Source organism: Phyllobates terribilis, unplaced genomic scaffold (genome assembly GCF_046119375.1).
Source record: "Phyllobates terribilis strain yellow unplaced genomic scaffold, ASM4611937v1 Scaffold_3__8_contigs__length_932513732, whole genome shotgun sequence".
Classification (NCBI taxonomy): domain Eukaryota; kingdom Metazoa; phylum Chordata; class Amphibia; order Anura; family Dendrobatidae; genus Phyllobates; species Phyllobates terribilis.
Window position 1 is genome coordinate 337,788,562 of NW_027362763.1, and position 23,000 is coordinate 337,811,561.

A 23,000-nucleotide genomic window follows, 5' to 3' on the forward strand; every position below is an offset into this window, starting at 1 on the left:
GCTATGTTCACGCATACCGTTTTTGATGTGTTTTTGCACTTTTGCATTGCTTTCAACGAAGAAATATACATTTACCGGTAAATGTCATTTTAACATTTTACTACCTTATCCTCCCATGTGGTGTGCGAGACATGATCAGACACATCCTGTTTCATTTATGAAGGAGGGACTCTGAAAGTCACAAAGCCTATTTTTAGAGGGCCATCAGGCAGCCCTTACTATTGTTAGAGGGCCAGCGGTCAGCACTCACTATTGTTAGAGAGCTATCAGCCGGCTATGCTTTGTGGTTCCCATTATTAAAGAGTGGGTTTCCTATACTGTTATTGCATATGCAGTGACTGCAAGGGCTGCCAAAAATTTGGACGCACCCCAATACCCTTTTGAAAAGACATAAAGGAGGGCATCAGTTAAAAAAAAGTTCCCATTATAAAGGAGTGGGTCTCCTATAGTGGTAATGCCCATGGAGTGACTGCAAGGGCTGCCTAAATTTTGGAAATTCCCCAATACCAATTTAAAGACACATAGAGGTGGGCCTCAGTAACGATATGTTTCCATTAGAAAGGAGCGGTTCTGCTATACAGTTATTACGTATGTAGTGAGTAAAATGGCTGCCTAAATTTGGGAAAAACCTCAATACCAATTTAAAGACACATAGAGGGGGAACTCAGTAACAACATGTTCCCAATAGAAAGGAGCAGTTCTGCTATACAGTTATTGCTTATGTAGTGAGTACAACGGCTGCCTAAATTTGGGAAATACCCCAATACCAATTTGAAGACACATAGAGTTGGCCCTCAGTAACAAAATGTTCCCATTATAAAGGAGCGGGTCTACTATACTGTTCTTGCATACGACTGCCAAAAATTTGGACGCACTCCAATGCACATTGGAAGAGAATTCCCCCGGTGCCACTAAAAACCCGCTGTGACAAAACGTTAGCGGCAGGGCAGGCCAGGACCTCAAAGGCGTAGAGAGCCAGTTAATGCCACGTGTCCAGCTTAGATACCCAATAATTATAAGGCACAGAGGAATCATGGAGGACATTGGTACGGTCGGCAAGGTACTCCTTCAGCATCTTTGTAAAATTATCCGTCCTTGTGAGACTACCATGCATCAGGGCCTGTGCGATGGGAGGGTCTGAGAAAACTGTCCCAGAACCTTGACAGTGTTCCCCTGCCTCTGCTGGATCGTATTCATGTCTCTCTCACCTGTACTCCTTGGTTGTCCAAGGAAGTGTGACCACTGCCACCAGCGTTTTCAGATGGGAATTTTTTTAATAATTCCGCAACAAGGGCGCTTTCTGGTACTGCCCCATTTTAGTAGACTTGTCCGCCATGGGAATAAGAGATCGAAAGTTCTCCTAGTGGTGTGGGTCTAGAAGTGTCACCAAACAGTAATGACTGTCACCCAAAATTTGGAGAATGCAAGGGTCACGGGAAAGGCAGCGTAACATAAAGTCAGCCATATGTGCCAGACTGCTAACAGGCAAGACTTCTGTGTCCTCACCAACAGGATGACTGACTATGCTCTTCTCCTCATCCTCCTCCTCCTTTCTCTCCTCAGGCCATCCACGCTGAATAGACGGTATGACAGTTGTGAGGGTGGTACCGTCTATAGCGCAGGAAACTAGCTCCTTTTCTTCCTCCTCCACCTCATTGTCACCCAATCCAAGTTGGGATGAGATGAGGCTGGGCTGTGTGGAATAACCCTGTATAGATCCTTGCTCCATCTCATCATGCTCCGCCTACAATGCCTCCTCTTTAATTGTGAGCAGCGATTGTTTCAGAAGACAGAGAAGCGGGATGGTGACGCTAATTATGGCATCATCACATCTCACCATCTTGATGGAGTCCTCAAAGTTTAGGAGGACAGCAGCGATGTCTGACATTCATGCCCACTCCTCTGCTCTTATGTGCAGAGGCTGACCTGAATACCAATGGACATTTTGAAGCTGGTACTGAAGAACTGCCCTGTGCTGCTCACAAATCCTTCCCAACATCTGCAAGGTTGAGTTCCAACACGTGGGGACATCGCAGATCAGTTGGTGAGCTGGAAGCGAAAACACTGCTGAATCACGACAAGGGCGGTGGAAGCTCGAGCTGACTTTCTAAAATGGGCACACATGAGGCGTACTTTGACAAGCAGATCCGGCAATTCTGGGTAGGCTTTGAGAAACCGCTGAACCACGAGGTTAAGCACATGGGCCAGGCATGGTACGCTTGTGAGCCCGCCTCGCTTCAGAGACGCCACCAGGCTCCGGCCATAGTCACACACAACCATGCCTGACGGTACTTTCAGCGGTGACAGCCTCAGATCTGCCTGCTCTTTCAGTGCTGTCCATAACTCTTCAGCAGTGTGCGGTTTGTCACCTAAGCATATTAGCTTTAGCACAGCCTGTTGCCGCTTGGCAGAGGCCGTGCTGCAGTGCTTCCAGCTTCTGACTGATGTGGTCATTTCGGAGATTGAGGCTGAAGAAGAGGAGGTGCAGGAGCTGTAGAATGTGGGGCAACCCTGATTGACCCAGGGCCCGCAATCCTCGGCGTCGGGAGGATGTGTTCCATCCCAAGGTCTGACTGGGTTCCGGCTTCCACTATATTAATCCAGTGTGCCATCAGCGAGATGTACCGTCTCTGCCCACAAGCACTTGTCCACGTGTCTGTAGTTAGGTGGACCTTCCCAGTAACTGCATTGTTGAAGGCACAGCTAACGTTCTGGGACACGTGCTTGTGTAATGCGGGGACTGCACACCGGGAGAAATAGTGGCGGCTGGGGACTGAGTACCGAGGGACGGCTGCTGCCATCAGGTTGTGGAAAGCTTCCGTCTCCATGAGCCTATAAGGCAACATTTTGAGCGCAAGCATTGGTGAAATGTGTGAATTTAGTAGAGTGGCCTGTGGGGCATTGGCTGCGTATTTGCACTTACGTTCCAAGGACTGGGGTAGGGACAACTGAACGCAGCGCTTGAACAAGGACTTGGACATGGTTGCTGATGGTGCTAGTTGAGAGTGTGCAACGATAGGTGCATGGCAGGAGGCATCTTCACATGCGCCATGGACAGGGGATTGGTGTGTACGCACAACAGTGGAACAAGCAGTGGTGTCACCCGTAGACACTGTTTCTGGACCCTGGCGTTCGGCCCACTTAGTTGGGTGCTTTGCTGTCATGTGCCTGATCATGCTGGCAGTGGTCAGACTGCTAGTTTTTCTACCCCTGCTGATGCTAGCCTGGCAGATGGTGGAAATTGCCTTTTTGGGGTTATCTGCAGAGGCTTTAAAAAACAATCAGACTCGGGAAGACCTGACAGTTGTACTGGCATCTTCCATCGTGTTGGTGTTCCTGGAAACGGTTGCCCGCCTTGTGTCTGTGGCCACCACACAGCTTGTTACTGTTTGTTGTGGTGCTACGCCTCCCTCCCCCTGTGTGCTGCTGTCCTCTCTCTGCATGTCACCTTGCCAGCTTGAGTAAGTGACTTCATCGTCCTCCACCTCGTCTTACACTAGTGCACCCTGGTCCTCCTCCTGACTTTCCTGCAATTGTGTCTCATCATCATCCACCTCTTGCGACAGTAATTGCACTTTCCCACCATCAACTTCATGTGACTGTGGCTGCTCAAATATTTGGGCAATATTTGGGCATTGCTACACTCATTCTCCTCTTGCCCCACTTGAAGCTGGCGGGGCTACAGTACCGAAAAGTGAACTTCGGAGTGTCCAAGTGTGGGATCAGTTGTCTCCGGGTACTCGGCATGGTGGGAGGAAGGAGGATCAGGGTAAGGAATATGCGGTCCAGACTCACGGCTACTGAGACTTGACCGTGTGGAAGACAGGGTGGTGGTGGTAGCGGCAAAGTGACTGGAAGCATTATCTGCTATCCAACCAACAACCTTTTGACACTACTCTGGGTTCAATAGTGGTGTGCTGCAGTCCCCTAGCAATAGGGACAGAAAGGTCGGGCGACAAGATGTCGGTGGTTTTTGATGCACAATTTCAGCTTGCCCATGGCCTCGGCCTCTGCATGCACCATCAGCATCACGTCCACTCCCCGCGCCTTGCCCATTTTAAATGGAAGACAATATTTTCCATGCTCGCTACAAATGTCTGGATTTGTACCGCAGTTATATGTGATATGTCTGACAGACGCCAACGGTTTTAAATAGAGAGCTTGTAGTTTCCTATTATTTACAGTGACCACGTGTGAATAGCTTCACTGACACACTGATGCAAAATTCTAAATGGAGGACAATATTTTCCACGTTCCCTACAAATAGCTAGATTTGTACCACAGCTATATGTGATACGTCTGACAGACACTCATGATTTTAAATAGCTGGCTTGCAGTTTCCTATTATTTACAGTGACCACATGTGAATAGCTTCACTGACACACTGATGCAAAATTCTAAATGGAGGACAACATTTTCCACAGTCACTACAAATGGCTGGATTTGTACCGCAGTTAGACGTGATACGTCTGACAGACACCCATGATTTTAAATAGCAGGTTTGCAGTTCCCTATTCTTCACAGCGACCACGTGTGAATAGCTTCACTGACACACAGCTACAAACTCTAAATGGAGGACAATATTTTCCACATTCGCTACAAATGGCTGGATTTGTACCGCAGTTTTATGTGATACTTCTGACAGATGCCCACGGTTTTAAATAGCGGGCTTGTAGTTTCCTGTTCTTCACAGTGACCACATGTAAATAGCTTCACTGACACACTGATGCAAAACTCAAAATGGAGGACAATATTTTCTACGTTCCCTACAAATGGCTGGATTTGTATCGCAGTTATATGTGATACGTCTGAAGGACACCCACAGTTTTAAATAGCGGGCTTGTAGTTTCATAGTCTTCACAACGACCAAGTGTGAATAGCTTCACAGACACACTGATGCAAAACTCTACATGGAGGACAATATTTTCCACATTCCCTACAAATGGCTGGATTTGTACCGCAGTTATATGTGATAATCTGACGGACACCCATGATTTTAAATAATGGGCTTGTAGTTTCCTATTCTTCACAGCAACCACGTGTGAATAGCTTCACTGACACACTGATGCAAAACTCTAAATGGAGGACAATATTTTCCACGTTCACTACAAATGGCTGGATTTGTACCGCAGTTATACGTGATACGTCTGACAGACACCCATGATTTTATATAGCAGGTTTGCAGTTCCCTATTCTTCACAGCGACCACGTGTGAATAGCTTCACTGACACACAGCTACAAACTCTAAATGGAGGACAATATTTTCCACATTCGCTACAAATGGCTGGATTTGTACCGCAGTTTTATGTGATACTTCTGACAGACGCCCACGGTTTTAAATAGCGGGCTTGTAGTTTCCTGTTCTTCACAGTGACCACATGTAAATAGCTTCACTGACACACTGATGCAAAACTCAAAATGGAGGACAATATTTTCTACGTTCCCTACAAATGGCTGGATTTGTATCGCAGTTATATGTGATACGTCTGAAGGACACCCACAGTTTTAAATAGCAGGCTTGTAGTTTCCTAGTCTTCACAACGACCAAGTGTGAATAGCTTCACAGACACACTGATGCAAAACTCTAAATGGAGGACAATATTTTCCACATTCCCTACAAATGGCTGGATTTGTACCGCAGTTATATGTGATAATCTGACGGACACCCATGATTTTAAATAATGGGCTTGTAGTTTCCTATTCTTCACAGCAACCACGTGTGAATAGCTTCACTGACACACTGATGCAAAACTCTAAATGGAGGACAATATTTTCCACGTTCACTACAAATTTGTGTATTATTATCGCTGTAATATGGAATCATGTCTGATGATGGAAAAGATCTGGCTGTATTCTGCAGTGCTAACTAGAAAATGGAGCACTAAAATGGTGTACTCTGTATTGCTTTTTAAGCAAATAATCAGGATTAAGATAAAAAAATATTAGCCTTGGCCCCTGATATCTGGGGCTATGTCTACAGACATCTGTAACAGCAGGAGCAGACAGAATGTGCAACGGAACCTCTTGTGCTGCATACACTGCCACAAACCCTGCCTAACTCCTGCTATCAAGATTAATATATGCAGCTGGATTAGTCCTCAGAAGGACTGTTAGTTCAGATGGATATATACAGTACAGACCAAAAGTTTGGACACACCTTCTCATTTAAAGATTTTTCCATATTTTCATGACTTTGAAAATTGTACATTCACACTGAAGGCATCAAAACTATGAATTAACACATGTGGAATTATATACTTAACAAAAAAGTGTGAAACAACTGAAAATATGTCTTATATTCTAGGTTCTTCAAAGTAGCCACCTTTTGCTTTGATGACTGCTTTGCACACTCTTGGCATTCTCTTGATGATCTTCAAGAGGTAGTCACCGGAAATGGTCTTCCAACAATCTTAAAGAAGTTCCCAGAGATGCTTAGCACTTGTTGGCCCTTTTGCCTTCACTCTGCGGTCCAGAACCAAAGATCTCAAATTTGGACTCATCAGACCAAAGCACAGATTTCCACTGGTCTAATGTCCATTCCTTGTGTTCTTTAGCCCAAACAAGTCTCTTCTGCTTATTGCCTGTACTTAGCAGTGGTTTCCTAGCAGCTATTTTACCATGAAGGCTGCTGCACAAAGTCTCCTCTTAACAGTTGTTGTAGAGATGTGTCTGCTGCTAGAACTCTGTGCGGCATTGACTTGGTCTCTAACCTGCGATTTCTGAGGCTGGTGACTCGGATAAACTTATCCTCAAAAGCAGAGGTGACTCTTGGTTTTCCTTTCCTGGGGCGGTCCTCATGTGAGACAGTTTCTTTGTAGCGCTTGATGGTTTTTGCAACTGCACTTGGGGACAGGTTCAAAGTTTGCCCAATTTTTCGGACTGACTGACTTTCATTACTTAAAGTAATGATGGCCACTCGTTTTTCTTTACTTAGCTGCTTTTTTCTTGCCATAATACAAATTCTAACAGTCTATTCAGTAGGACTATCAGCTGTGTATCCACCAGACTTCTGCACAACACAACTGATGGTCCCAACCCCATTTATAATGCAAGAAATCCCACTTATTAAACCTGACAGGGCACACCTGTAAAGTGAAAGCCATTTCCGGTGACTACCTCTTGAAGCTCATCAAGAGAATGCCAAGAGTGTGCAAAGCAGTCATCAAAGCAAAGTTGAAGAACCTAGAATATAAGACATATTTTCAGTTGTTTCACACTTTTTTGTTAAGTATATAATTCCACATGTGTTAATTCATAGTTTTGATGCCTTCAGTGTGAATGTACAATTTTCAAAGTTATGAAAATACAGAAAAATCTTTAAATGAGGTGTGTCCAAACTTTTGGTCTGTACTGTATATACTCCCGGAGTACCACTACCTATGCCTAACTATTACACCACCAATTCTGTCTCTCACACAGCAGCACCTCTCCTTAGTCTGTCTGTTTCCGGGATAGGCTGTGACAAGCTTAGCATCACCAGGTCTTATATAGACCCGATGACGCTATGCGGCCAGCCAATCACTGTAATGCCACAACCAAAATGGCTACGGCATTACAGTGCATGGCAGACAATCCCTGCATGGTCATTGGCTCTCTAAAGAGCGCCAAACATGCAGGGCGGGGACCCGAGCTCCCGCCCGAGCAACCCAAAAATACTCGCCGAGTGCCGAACTTCCTGGGCAGGGTGATGCTCGGACGAGTACCGAGCAGTGGCAAGCACGCTCGCTCATCACTAGTTAAAAACTAAGTTTCTTTGGAAGCATTCATTTTGAAGTCTCCTGTCTTTTCATACATAATCAGTTGATGTTTAAAGGTAATATGTCATAAGGTTTTGACACCTATCTAAAAGAAGTATGATATAGAGGCATACACTCTGATTCCAGTGATGAGTCCCTTATTGGGCTATTTGCTGTAGTTTTTATTAAATCACTGTTTTATCAGGAGATTATCATTAGAGGACTAGTAAACCTGCTGCCACGTAGTCCGTCATATACATGAACTCTGTATAACCTCTCCCCCACCACTGAGTGGCAGTTGCCAATCAGTGATGTGGGTGAGGTTATACAGAGCTTAGTTGATAGATCTGCAGCAGATAAATCAGTGATTTTATCAAAATCAGTAAGCAGTCCAGTAATTGATACATTGCTGGAATCAGGGTCTCTGCCTCTACATCTTTCTGCTCTCAAATGGAGTAGCAACAATCTGGTGACAGATTCCATTTAATAGCATAGGAGCATCCTGTGGAGGAGAAGAAGATGTGAAAAGTGGAGGAACAGGAGGAGGAAGTATCCCTCAATAATTCTCCAAAGAAGTGTAGCTCAGTAAATGTTTTTATTTTAATGTTTTGGAATTTGTGTCTGGTTCATTTTTTTAAGTCAATACCTTCTTTGGGCTTTGAGCAGCTGAGTAAAAAATCAGGCATTTTGCAGTAACAGAACTGGATGTGTGGATTGGACACAGAGACAGCAGAGCTGTGTAGACAATCAGGCACTGGTATTGACGCGCCCCTGGGCCTGTGTCGCGCTGCGTTGCGCACGCGGGAGCTTACCCGGAGCCGGATCTCTTGAGGGTTGTAGTCTCGTGGCGGTGACCCGGTCCGTGCCCAGGGAGTCAAACTGAGCGGCGATGTAACAGCGGTAGATGTAGGACGACTACGCCACCCGTTGAATGCAGCTATGGAGCTGCCGCTGCAAGACAGTCCGCTGAGGCCGGTGGATGGATGGTGCAGCGTAGATGGTATAACCCCCAACGGGAGGGGTATGGCCTCAGGGCAGCAGATGTGGATGATGGGGGTAGCAGGAACCACTCAGAGACGGTGCGGTGTAATTCAGGGTCTTTACTGGTAACAACGATAGACCCTCCCGGAGTACTTGCTAGTGAACGGGGCCTGGTCAGTCCTTGAGCAGATGGGATCTCCCCTGGCCAGGCGGAGTTGTAGGCCTCCCAAACTGACTGTACTCTTCTGGCTACCTTGCTAGAAGCGGATATAAGTAGCCCACGTCCCTGAGTGTACCGTGTGGTGCTCACCCGTATGGCCGGTGACTCGGGGCCTTCTAATGGCTTCCGCTCCACGATGGCGGTGCTGGTCCCACGCGTGTGACCGTGCCTTCGGGTTTCTGGGCCTGAGGACCTGAAATCCCCTGCCGATCGGCTTCTGCTGCTGGGTAAGAGTTAGTCCCCACAGCCTCGGACGCCGGGTCCGGTAAGAAAGCTTCTCAGTCAGGGCGAGCTCTGCAGCTGCCAGCCCCTGACTTGTAGTAGTATTGCTCCCACTGAGCTTCTGCTGTTTCTTCCTGTGACTGTTTCTTGTCTCTACTCTCCTTGACTGACTAACCCTGCCTCAGCCCAGGGTTTATACAGGGGAAGTTCTTCCCCTCCCAAGACTGGGCAGGAGGTGTGGCATGCACAGGATTCCTGACCAAAGGACCTCCCACCTGCTCTCAGACATAACATTACATTACTGTGGAAAACCAGACCCCTGGGGTGCCACATTCCCCCCTAGTGAAATTTAGTACTCCGGGACTAAACATATTTTAGAAAAAACATAACAAGATATAACAACAATAATAGTACAATAAGAAGAAACACATAAAGGTGGTCACGGCATGTCCGTAACCGGGTGTAGTCTTTGAAGAAAGCAAGGTGTCCATTTCACCAAAACAGGGAGACGTAACCAGGTAGGGGTCTGTCCTACCCCGAGTCCTTAACAGTCTTTAGTCCATCCTGGGTTACGCTCCAACTATGTACAAGGATTCCCGGTAAATCCACCAAGGATTCCTAAAAATAACTGGAAACACAAAATTATACACAAGCAACAATACACAGATAAACATAAATAAAACAATTTATACACTTCAAATCCTCCAGCGTGCGGGTAACTGGCCTCTAGTGGCCCTCGTGGACCTACGGAGCTGACTGTCTGGCCCTGAACTACAGGGTGTAGGAGCTGTCAAGGGTAAACTGGGCAGCTGTCTACCGGCTCTTTGTCTCACTAGGGGTACGGCAGGCTCACTATAAGCAGAGGGTTGATCCTCCTGTCCTGCTTGTGTGGAGTCTTCTGCCTCCTGGACCGGCTGTTCTTCCAGCTCTACCTGTTGCTCCGTAGGTGCTTGGGATGCTGGTTGGAGGAAGGCGAGTACGGGTACCACAACTGCACCATTGACTTGAGTCCAAGACCGAGGGAAGTCCCCGAGCACAGTACTAACCATATCTTCCCTTTCCTCTACGGGTCGATGGTCTTCTTGTTCCTCTTCAGGGTTCCTCAGTTGTTCGGGACACTTCTTCAGGTGGTCCCGGGATACAATGGCTGTGGTTTCCCCTCCGTCTTTACTGATGGTACAAACCTTCGGGTTCTCGTGGCTTGAGGGCAGTACGGTGTACGGGTCCTTTTCCCACTGGTCATCCAACTTGTGAAGCCGTCTCTTCCTCTTCAAGACCTGCTCTCCGGGTACCAGGGGAACAGCGGGAGCATACTGGTTGTAAGTTTTCTCTTGTCTTTCCCTAGCCTGACAGAGACTTCGCTCCACGCTCTCCTGTACTCTCCGGTACTGCTGCTGCCTCTCTGTGTCCCAGTCTGTTTCTGGTGAAGTGTCCTCGGGTGTCAGGACTCCCATTTCCAGGTCAACAGGTAACTTACCAGGTCTTGCCCTCATTAGGTAAGCCGGGGTACAGTTGGTGGAACCTACCGGGATGTGGTTGTATAGGTCCACCAGATCGGGCAACTTCTCAGGCCACAGACTGCGTTCTTCCAGGGGCAACGTTTTTAGAAGATCCATTACCACCTGGTTCATTTTCTCACAAAGTCCATTAGTTTGCGGATGGTAGGGTGTCGTCCTTATCTTCCGGCAGCCATACAGATTGCAGAATTCCTGGAAGACCTCCGCTTCAAAGGCAGGTCCCTGGTCCGTCAGCACTTGGTCCGGGTACCCGTGTGGACGGCAAAAGTGCTGCTGGAAGGCTCTAGCTGCTGTTTGAGCCGTTAAGTCCTTGACGGGGACGACAACCAGAAACCGGGAGTAATGATCCACGATGGTTAACGCGTAGACGTAGCCACTTCTGCTTGGGGTCAGTTTTACATGATCCAAGGCTACCAGTTCCAACGGTTGCCGGGTGACGATGGACTGCAGGGGAGTCTTCTGGCTGGCACGGTCCTTCCTTCTCAGGTTGCACGGGCCACAGTCTCTGCACCACTTCTCGATGGTTCCCCTCATGCCTACCCAGTGGAACCGCTCGCGCAGCAGGAACTCCAGCTTCTTCCACCCGAAGTGTCCAGCTCCGTCGTGGTATGCCTCCATCACCATGGCTGCGTCTCTTCGTGGCACCACTACTTGCCAGAGTAATTCATGCGTCCGGGAGTTAACCATTCTGCGGCACAACTTCCCTTTGTAAAGGAACAGTCGACTCTTCTCTGCCCATAGTTGTTTGGCTTCCTCCGGAGCGTCTGGTTCAAGGCGAGCCTCCGGCCGAGTCAGCATCTCCTTCACCAGTCGGACGGCAGGGTCGCTGTCTTGCGTTTCCGCCCAGTTGTAGTGGGGTAAGGGGTTCAACGTAGCAGCCTGCTTACTCCTTACCCGGTGGGAATACTGGATAGTCCCATGACGGTGGAACGCAGGGAGTTCAACTTCTTCCAGTCCCTCCGGATCTTCTCCTCCGTCCGGCAGGTTGGGCATCCTGGACAGGGCGTCCGCGTTGGTATTGGAGCGTCCTGCCCGGTATTTGATTGTGAACTCGTAGTTGGACAGACGGGCCATCCACCTCTGCTCCAGGGCACCGAGTCTTGCCGTGTCCAGGTGTGTCAACGGGTTGTTATCCGTGTACACGGTGAACCGGGAAGAAGCGAGGTAATGCTTAAAGCGCTCGGTGACTGCCCATACTACGGCCAGGAACTCTAACTTAAATGAGCTGTAATTCTCAGGGTTCCTTTCGGTGGGTCGCAGTTTTCGGCTGGCGTAGGCGATTACTCGTTCCTTCCCCTGCTGGATCTGGGACAGTACGGCTCCTAGCCCGATGTTACTGGCGTCGGTGTAGAGAATAAAGGGCTGGCTATAATCCGGGTACGCCAGGATTTCGTCCCCCGTGAGGGCCATCTTCAGCTGGCGGAAGGACTCTTCTTCCAGCTCCTCCCATTTGAAGGGCGGCTTCTGGTTCTTGGCCTTCCGGGACTGGCCTATCAGGAGGTCCTGCATAGGTGCTGCCTTTTTGGTGAAACCGGAAATAAACCTTCGGTAGTAGCCTACCAACCCGAGGAACTGCCGCACTTCTTTTACGCTGGAGGGGCTTGGCCATTCCTTAATTGCGGTGATCTTATCAGGGTCGGGAGCCACTCCGTCAGCGCTCACCACGTGTCCCAGGTACTGCACCTTTGGTTTCAGGAGGTGACACTTGGAGGGTTTCACCTTTAGGCCGTAACTTGCCAGAGCTTCGAACACTTCCGCCAGGTGTTTCAGGTGGTCCTCATACGTCTTGGAATATACGATGACATCGTCCAGGTACAACAGGACCGTCTCGAAGTTTCTGTGGCCCAGACAACACTCCATTAGTCGTTGGAAGGTTCCCGGAGCGCTGCAGAGTCCGAACAGCATGCAGGTGAACTCGCTAAGTCCCATCGGGGTGGTGAATGCGGTCTTCTCCCGGTCCGCCTCTGCTACAGGAACCTGCCAGTACCCGCTAGTGAGATCCAAGGTGGAGAAGAAGTTAGCAGATCTTAAAGCAGCCAAAGACTCCTCTATCCTTGGTAAAGGGTACGCATCCTTGTGTGTGATACGGTTGATTTTCCGGTAATCTACACACATCCTCATAGTGTTGTCTTTCTTTTTGACTAAAACTAGTGGGGCTGCCCAGGGGCTACAGCTATCCCGGATTACCCCAGCCTCCTTCATGTCTCTAAGCATCCCCTTGGCGTGTTGGTAATGTGCAGGGGGTACGGGTCGATACCTCTCTTTTATGGGAGGATGATCTCCCGTGGGGATGCGGTGTTCTACCCCCTTGACTCGCCCGAAGTCTAACGGGTGTTTACTAAACACTCTCTCATACTCTTGAACCACCCGGTAGACTCCTTGTTTCTGGTGGGAGGGAGTGGAGTCAGTTCCCAAGTGTAGTTGCTGACACCAATCCTCCATTACTTTCTTAGAGCCGTTACCTTCCTCCGCGTGAGATGGAGGCAAGGGTTCCACAGACTGTAGAGTTTTGGTTGATGGTATATAATTTGGCTAGCGTGGCATACCGGGGCAGGTACACTTCCCTCTCCCCGATATTGATTATGCGAACGGGCACCCTCCCATGGCGTACATTGACCACCCCCCGTGCTGTCAAAATGGTGGGCCTACTGTCTGAGTAAACTGGTTCTACCATTGCCTGGTAATCTCTACCTCTCAGACCAATAGCTGCCCGGCACCAAATCATCATTTCACTTTTTGGGGGCATGGCAATAGGAAAAGGGTCACACATTCTTACGCTACCAATCTCACCGCCGGAGAGTTCCACCTGTTGCCGTCGCATCAGTGACCGGATCTCTTTCTGGAGCACCCGCTGCTCGCCGGAGCTGGCGTTCTTGGCAACCTGCTGTAAAAGGAAAATCACCTCTGCAAGACAATTTTCAATTACATTAGTTCCTAGAGTTATTTTTGGGTGACTCTCATGTTTGTCAATATCTACAATGATCAGTCCCTGTGCTGCCAGTTCGACTCTACCGATTTTGATGGTCACCTCTTTAAATCCGATCTGTGGCACGGGCTGGCCATTGCTGGCGATGATACTCAAGTCGTCGTCAGGGTAGCGGGTAATATCCGAGTCATTCCAGTACTGCTTAAAGAGCACGTACGGGATGGTGGTGACCTGTGACCCGGTGTCCAGTAGGGCACTCATGGGAATGCCATCCAGTACCACAGGCAAGACTGGACGTCCTCCCACATATCTGTCGCGCCAGTTCGATGGGCCTGGTGATCTTTTTCCTGGGGGTTGGCCCTCTACCCCAGGTTGTGCCCGTTTAAAGAACAGTACCTTGCCATATGTCCAGGTTGATTGCAGCGGCGGCAGATGGGTCGTCCGTCCTCGCTGTATCGGTCACTGGGTCTTCCTCTGGCCAGTGGGGTCCTCCTTGGTCGACGCCACGGGATGTCCTCCGGTCCGGATGCCAGCTGGATCTTCCCTGGGGTGGAAGCCTGTAAAGACTGCACAGTTCGGGTTAGCGCAGCAACGCTCTTAGCTAGCTCTTGGACCTGATGGTGTAGGTCTGGAGCCGGGTCATTGTCCAAAGCCTGCGCATCAGCTCCCACAGGCCCTGCCGACAAGGGCGCCGCCTCCTGGTGGTAAGTGATAGCAGGGCGCTTGTGGGTCACAACGCCACCCGATGCCGGTTCTCGGAGCACCCGGATGGCTCTGTCCTTGAACTGTGCAAAGCCCAGATGGGGATCCTGTAAGGCCATTGCCCGCAACTGGGTTCGGTGGGTATTACAATACAGTCCCTCTATAAACTGTTCGGTCAACAGCCTGTCCTCGTTTCCCACTCCATCAGGGTCGGTCTGCTTAATGGCCCTCAGGGCCTCTTGTAGGTTTAGTGCATAGTCCCTTATACTCTCATGCGCTCGCTGCTTGCACCCGTAGAATCTAAGCTTAATCTCGGCTGAGGTGCGGGTATCAAAGGTGTCCTTCAGCCGGGTTAGTATCCCTGCGACAGTCTTCCTCCCAGGTGGCCAGGATTTTACTTCCCTTTTGGCTGCCCCGGTTAGTTGGGCCACCAGGATGCTCACTTTTTGCTCTTCTGTGAGGGGGTACACCTGGAAGAGGCTATCCAGCTTTTCTCTAAAGTCATGCAGGGTATGTGACTCCCCTGAGTACTGGGGTAGCCAAGCTGCTCCCGGGATATAGGGCATGGTGAAGGGCATAACTGCAGCAGCGGTAGCGCTGGCGGGGGTTGAGGCAGTGAAGCTCTCCTCCGTATCCGACATCTTCCTCCCCCCTAGTGGACCGTGGCCTACCTTGCGATGATCCTGTTCCGTAGGCCGCGGCTCCGCAGTGGATCGTCAGGGTTGAGGACCTTCCGTCGCGCTCCTGTGACGTCGGCGTCTGCTGGGCTCCTTCCAGGACCTTACGCAACGTCCGGACGTGAGGCGGGGCTTCAGTTCTCGCGCGCTTTCGGAGTCCACGCCCCTCTTCTTCCCGCGCGGCGTCCTCAAGATGGCGTCCAATGGCGGGAAAACTCCACGGATGGCGGGAAGAAGGCAGAAGATGGCGCCGGATGGCGGGAAACTTCACCGATGGCGGGAAGAAGGCTGAAGATGGCGCCGGATGGCGGGAATCTTCACCACAGGTAAGTTTGAAAAGTCTCTTTTTCAGGCACGCAGTACCCGGTGGTTGCGGGCACGAAATCCTGCCGACTACGCCAAAGTTGACGCGCCCCTGGGCCTGTGTCGCGCTGCGTTGCGCACGCGGGAGCTTACCCGGAGCCGGATCTCTTGAGGGTTGTAGTCTCGTGGCGGTGACCCGGTCCGTGCCCAGGGAGTCAAACTGAGCGGCGATGTAACAGCGGTAGATGTAGGACGACTACGCCACCCGTTGAATGCAGCTATGGAGCTGCCGCTGCAAGACAGTCCGCTGAGGCCGGTGGATGGATGGTGCAGCGTAGATGGTATAACCCCCAACGGGAGGGGTATGGCCTCAGGGCAGCAGATGTGGATGATGGGGGTAGCAGGAACCACTCAGAGACGGTGCGGTGTAATTCAGGGTCTTTACTGGTAACAACGATAGACCCTCCCGGAGTACTTGCTAGTGAACGGGGCCTGGTCAGTCCTTGAGCAGATGGGATCTCCCCTGGCCAGGCGGAGTTGTAGGCCTCCCAAACTGACTGTACTCTTCTGACTACCTTGCTAGAAGCGGATATAAGTAGCCCACGTCCCTGAGTGTACCGTGTGGTGCTCACCCGTATGGCCGGTGACTCGGGGCCTTCTAATGGCTACCGCTCCACGATGGCGGTGCTGGTCCCACGCGTGTGACCGTGCCTTCGGGTTTCTGGGCCTGAGGACCTGAAATCCCCTGCCGATCGGCTTCTGCTGCTGGGTAAGAGTTAGTCCCCACAGCCTCGGACGCCGGGTCCGGTAAGAAAGCTTCTCAGTCAGGGCGAGCTCTGCAGCTGCCAGCCCCTGACTTGTAGTAGTATTGCTCCCACTGAGCTTCTGCTGTTTCTTCCTGTGACTGTTTCTTGTCTCTACTCTCCTTGACTGACTAACCCTGCCTCAGCCCAGGGTTTATACAGGGGAAGTTCTTCCCCTCCCAAGACTGGGCAGGAGGTGTGGCATGCACAGGATTCCTGACCAAAGGACCTCCCACCTGCTCTCAGACATAACATTACATTACTGTGGAAAACCAGACCCCTGGGGTGCCACAGTATCACAGCAAGTAGTAGCAAAGCTGGATGTGTGGATAACAACTAGGAATAGTAGAGTTGAGTAGGTAATCAAGTACCTTGTAGCAGAGCTAGGTTGGCAGACAATACTCAAGAACAGCAGAGCTGGATAGACAATCAGGCACCTTGTTTTAACAGAGTTGGACATGCGGATAGAACTCAGGAACCATAGAGTTGAGTAGACAATCAGGTGTCTTGTATAAGGAGAGCTGGATGTGAGGTTAGCAGCTGAGTAGACAATAAAGCACATGACTGTAACAGAGGCAAGTGGACATGTGGCCAGACTTCTGGAAGGCAGGCAGTAACAGTGAGCACTTTCTACCTAAATACTCAAGCAGCATGAAGCTGACTCAGGTAGCCTTAAAAGGTCTTGTATAATGACATCAGAGGCGCATGCTGGGTTATCATAGTAACCTGAAATTCACTGTCACAGAAAGAAAACTGGAAAAAAATTCCAAGTGCGATGAAATTGCAAAAAAAAAATGCAATTCCATATTTGTTTTTTTTGTTTGTTTTTTTTCCACGATCACTGAATGCTAAAACTGACCTGCCATTATTATTCTCCAGGTCATTACGAGTTCATAGACATGAAACATGTATAGGTTCTTTTTTATTTAAGTGGTGAAAAAAAATTCCAAAGTTTGCTAAAAAAAAAAAAAAGGTGCCATTTTCCAAGACCCGTAGCATCTCCATTTTTCGGGATCTGGAACCGGGTGAGGGCATACTATTACGTACCACGTCGGAAAGGCTTTAATAGACAATAATTATAATTCTAACATGCGGGATACTTGCAGACAGCACCAGAAGAAGCTAAGGAAGTTAAAGACGTAGTGCCATGAACAAAAGTATATTTTGAAATAATAATAAGTAGAGATGAGAGAACATGTTCGGAAAATGTTTGTTTTTTTCAAATTCGGTACGAACATTCCACATTCGGATTTGTGATCGGACCCCCGAGCATTTTTACTGAAAATCTGGCAAATTCTGCAAAAATGCGGTAAATGATTGCATTTTCACTACTGTATTTTTTAGGACTTTGGCTAAGATAGTGGTGCTGTAATCTTATTTTTCATTTTTTTCCTAACTTAATGCGTGGAGATTCCGGCAAGCCAATCAGGGTGCAGGAACCATCTACAACGTCCAGACACAAGGGCCTGTGTCATTGGCTGCTGAAGTCACATTTCCCTCTCCATATAAAGAGCAGACATGTTGTTTTAGCGCCATTTTGTCAGTGTAACAGCGCAGAGAGGCTGCTCCTGACGCTGCTCCTGGATACTGACAGACTGAGATAGTTGAGATAGCTAGGCGGTTGCTTGTAAGTCAGATAGTTTAGATAAATAGGATCCTGTGTGGCCGTGAAATCAACCTTCTAGTAGACCTTCAATTGTTTTTGCTATTAGTGTGGTCCAAACAGAGACACCAGGCCACATTTTAGCATAGAACTCCGTTGTGCTGATATTGTGCTCTATGCAGGAATACACGTTTGAAACTCTTTTTTTTTCGGTTCCTACCATACTAAATAAAGCAGGCAACATCTCAGCTTCTTTTGCGCTGAGATTCAGCTGTATCCAGGGCTCGTCCACAGTAAAAAAATCTAATTTCTTTTGTTACTGCCGTGATACATACAGCAGCCACATCTCAACTTGTAATTTTTTTTTGCACAGATATTCTGCTGTATTCAGGCCTCGTCCACAGTAAAACATCAAATTTGTTCTGTTACTACCAATACATAAAATAGGCCACATCTCAGCTTGTAATATTTTGGCACCGATATTCTGCTGTATCCAGCGCTTGTCCACAGTAAAAAATTGAATTTCTTCCGTTACTACCGATACATAAAACAGGCCACATTTCAGCTTGTAATATTTTGGCGCAGACATTCTGCTGTATCCAGGGCTTGTCCACAGTAAAAAATCAAATTTCTTCCATTACTACCGTGATACATACAGCAGGCCACGTCTCAGTTTGTATTTTTTTTGTGCTGAGATTCTGCTGTATCCAGGCCTCGTCCACAGTAAAAACATCAAATTTCTTCTGTTACTACCGTGACATCTCAGCTTGTAATTCATTTGTGCTGATATTCTGCTGTATACAGGTCTCTACAGTAGAAAATCAAATTTTTGGTTGGTAATAGCGTGCTCCAGCAAATAAATACTGATTGGTAATTTACTGACAGGTGACTCACAGGTCTGGGCATAGGTTTGTTAAATAGCTGGTTAAAAGAGAGGAAGGGTGCATCGAACATGAGTGGGGAAATGCGAGGTTGTGGTGGAAGGGGGAATAGGCTTGGTGTTCAAGGTATACGAGGGTTAGGTGGTAATGTTAGTGAAAGCGTTACTGAACCAACATTGTAGCTTCCTATCCAAAGACAACTGACAACTTCTGTTACTGGACGGGCTACTCCATTCTCTTTCTTTGGCAGCCACACAGTGGTATGCCTTGTAGATGAGGGCCAGAAAGAGCATGTGCTCCAGTGAATGGCAAGCGCTGCATCAAGTGGCCTCTCCTCCTCTTCCTCCACCTCAACATCACAAACAGTACAGTCCTCAGAGGTGGCACCTTAATTACCCTTGTTTCCCCCTGCATCATAACTCTCCAACCCGCCCAACTGACTGTAGGTAACCAAAGATAGGCGAGTATACAGAACTGTTCACACATTCTATGCTTGGGCATCAGAGGTCTGCTCCAAAGATTCACAGAATCAAGAGGAGGAAAGCATCTGCACCGATGCCCAATATTTTTTTCTGTTGGATCCGGGGCAGGAAGAAATAGGGTCCAAGCAGAATCCTTACCCTCATCACCAGACGTTAACCTGTATTCCGGACGGGTCCTTTAATACCACCAACAGTAAAGACCCTGACTTGCATGACAGACTCCGTGTGGTTACTGCTGCTCCCGCGCACCATCACCGCCATCCTCCGCATACACTACCCTGAGGCTACACTCCTCCCGTGGGGAGTTGTACTACACTCTGCTGCACCCACAACACCAGCCTCAGAGGTCTGCCCTGCAGCGGCGGTTCATCCTGACCGCAATCCACGGGAGGCGTAGTCGGACATTAGTATATAGACTGCCATTTAGTTTGACCACCCTGAGCCACGGGACCGGGTCACCGCCACGGTGACTACAACCCCCAGCATCTACAAAAAAGGCCCGGTTCCGGGTTCCTCACGCGGCCCAGGGGGCGCGTCACACACAGCTGAGTAGCTCAGCTGAGGAGGAGGAAGACGAGGAGGTTACGTTGCAGCCTACCGCATAGACATGGATTGATGCAAGCACGACGACCACTGCATCCTCAGCCACAACTATAGCTGTGGCCAGCATCAGTCACGGGTCTGCAGCTCGCAGGGGTGGCAAGGGTTGCCTAGTCTGGGCCTTTTTTGAGACAGCAAAGGATGAGCCAACTCATCTTATCTGCCAACATTGCAAAAAAATGACTCAAAGGGAAAAATTGCAATAATTTGAATACTACATGCATGAACCATCACATGCACAATCAACATAAGGTTAGTCTGGGAATCTCACTGTGATAAAATGCGGACCAGCAGTCCTCACCAAACTTTGGCCGCCCCATCAACCACACCTGCTGCTTCTTCCTCCTCCGTCACCGTGCCAAGTGTTGTCACACAGGTCTCCGGCCGCAGAACCTTCACTTGTTTACCCGCTCTAGTCAGGCTGGTCTTTGGCCATACCGGTTAACCGGTTGATATGCGATGTGCCGACACAGTTAAATTCCACTCTGCACATGTTGTAGTGACTGGGCCAATGCAGTACGGACGTGATGCAAATCACGTCAGTACGGACGTGATGCAAATCACGTTTGCGGAGTGGGCACAGATGAAGGACCCCTGCACCCTTCTTTACAGTTTTGAAATGGCTGCTAAGATGGTTAGTGCTGAAGATGCCATCATCAACATCACTATTCCGGTCATCTACATGCTGGAGCACACTTTGAATTGTCTGCGGGAGGAGTTGGTGGTCCCAGAGGAAGAGGAGGAAGCAAAGGAGGATGCGGAAGTTCCACACTGTCGTCACACAGGCTGGTGCCAAGGCAGGGTGTATTACAGCGATTGAGGGGGGCTCCTGTTACCAGACACACTGTTAGTGAAGGTGCAGGAGCCGAGGGACAAATGGAGGAGGATGAGGAGGAAGAAGTGATGCCGAGCAACAGTCAGGAGATAAAGAGGATAATGATCCTCTCTGGATCCCCTCTGGATACTAGTTCTACTCTGGTGAAATTGATGCCACTTTGATAGTGTCAGCCCCTAATTTTTTTGAAATGTGGAGACTCCTGATTGGGTCTCCATCTGTTGGGTTGGCTGTAGTGGAAGGGGTGTCAATGCCCCATTATACTAGTTTTACTCTGGTGAAATTGATGCCACTTTGGTGGTGCCTGCCCCTATTTTTTAGAAATGTGGAGACTCCTGATTGGGTCTCCATCTGGAGGGTTGGCTGTAGTGGAAGGGGTGTCAATGCCCCATTATACTAGTTCTACTCTAGTGAAATTGATGCCACTTTGGTGGTGTCTGTCCCTAATTTTTAGAAATGTAGAGACTCCTGGTTGGGTCTCCTTAATGTGTGTTGCCTGTAGCAATAGGGCTCCGGCAGGCCTGCATCCACTTTCAGTCAATTACCCGTGTTACTATTCTTACATTTTTGTACCAGTAGTATTCTATGAAACAGATTTTTCTGCCATTTGAGTGTAGCTGAGCATAAAAGCAGGCTGAGCTGTTGCATGAGGTATCGGGGCTCCCAACACAGCGGGCCTACACTGATCCCTCACCCACCTCGTCTTAATTTGAAGTTAAATTCAAAGCTGTAAATGCTGGCCCAGACCCTGATGCCTCATGCATAGCCTATGGCTGTCTGCTGCTGTACCATTATAAAATATGTACTGTGGGTCAATTGATGTCGCTTTTCCTGGTGTCTGACCCTAATTTGAGCTGTTTTGGCAGCTTTTGGGCCCCTTTGAAGGTGTTGTGTATGTGTTTGGTTCTGCCTCCCATTTAATCCAATGGGATTCGGATATGTTCGATGAACCGTTCGATGAATTGTTTGGCGAACATCGGGAAGTTCGCCGAACTGAAACGAAATGAACCTTGAAAGGTTCGCTCATCTCTAATAATAAGTTCCACAATTGGATGTGTTTAAAAAAATGTCCCTGTGCTGAGTCACCATTTCTGGTGACTACCTCTTGAAGCTCATCAAGAGAATGCCAAGAGTGTGCAAAGCAGTCATCAAAGCAAAAGGTGGCTACTTTGAAGAACCTAGAATATAAGACATATTTTCAGTTGTTTCACACTTTTTTGTTAAGTATATAATTCCACATGTGTTAATTCATAGCTTTGATGCCTTCAGTGTGAATGTACAATTTTCATAGTCATGAAAATACAGAAAAATCCTTAAATGAGAATGTGTGTCCAAACTTTTGGTCTGTACTGTAGGTGTGTGAATGCGGGAAACGCTAATTTGCCCGACAGCTATCTCATGTGTCTGGGCACCTTACGAATCAAATATACCCAGGTGCCACCATCCTTGCTGCACCTAAAGCAATGATATATTCTTTTCTGGTTATCCTGAAGTAATTTTAAGTTCAGAGAAAAAATGTCAAGAATTTTCCCAGGCTGGAAATAAAATATAAATTCTGCAATGATTGGATGTTGTACTGAATAGCAGTGAGTTTTCCAGGTTTTCATTTTTTTTTGTTTTTTTTTTAGTTTAAACCTGGTGAGTGCGCATGACAGGTAATCTGAGGTAAGATCGCTGGAGGCCAGATATGTCCTCACTGTATGTTTAGCTCATTGCACTTTATTTATATTCTTTGTGTGGTCCATTCTAGACCTTAGTTCATATCTGGAAAGTGATAAATCAGTCATATGAAAAACACTCAGGCCACTTCCTATCTGTTCTTAACTCTTTCATGGTTGAATATAGAACTCGAAAGAATGTCAAATGCCTCCTAGGAATTCATTCACTTATTACTGTATATACCTGAAGGTAACATAACCTGCGTGCTATTTCTATTATATATACACATGCTAGAGTTTTACTAATTTGACAGATTACTTTGTTACCAATCCTATAATGAATATTCAATTTGATAATTATAACTTTTTAATAGATAGAAGACTCTTTCCTACATTGTATTATGGTGACTGTCAAATGTGAAAATTTGAGGTTCAGATAAAGTTTTACCCTAAAGTAAAACCATTGCTCCCATGTGACATATACCCGGGCAAAGCTGTCGCTCCTGTACCTATTTCGAAAACAGTCAGCCTAAGTTTCTGACCACCTTAAAGGGGTTATCCCGGATAATTTTTTTTTTCTTATGCTCTTAAGAGCATACAGGAAGGTAGTTGCTGACTACCTGCCTGTTTTGCCCAGTGCTAGTATCTGTTACGGACAGCTCCTGTTGGCAATTCTGCGGCATCCGATGCTATTACGTCGTCAAAGCAGCTGCTTCTCTTCTGCTCTGCTCTGTTGACTGAGCGTTACTGTTGATGTCATGCTGATTGACAGCAGACTCCTGGCTACACAACTGGGAAGAGCTAGCTGTCAATCAGTATGACACCAGCAATCACGCCCCATCGACAGAGCACCA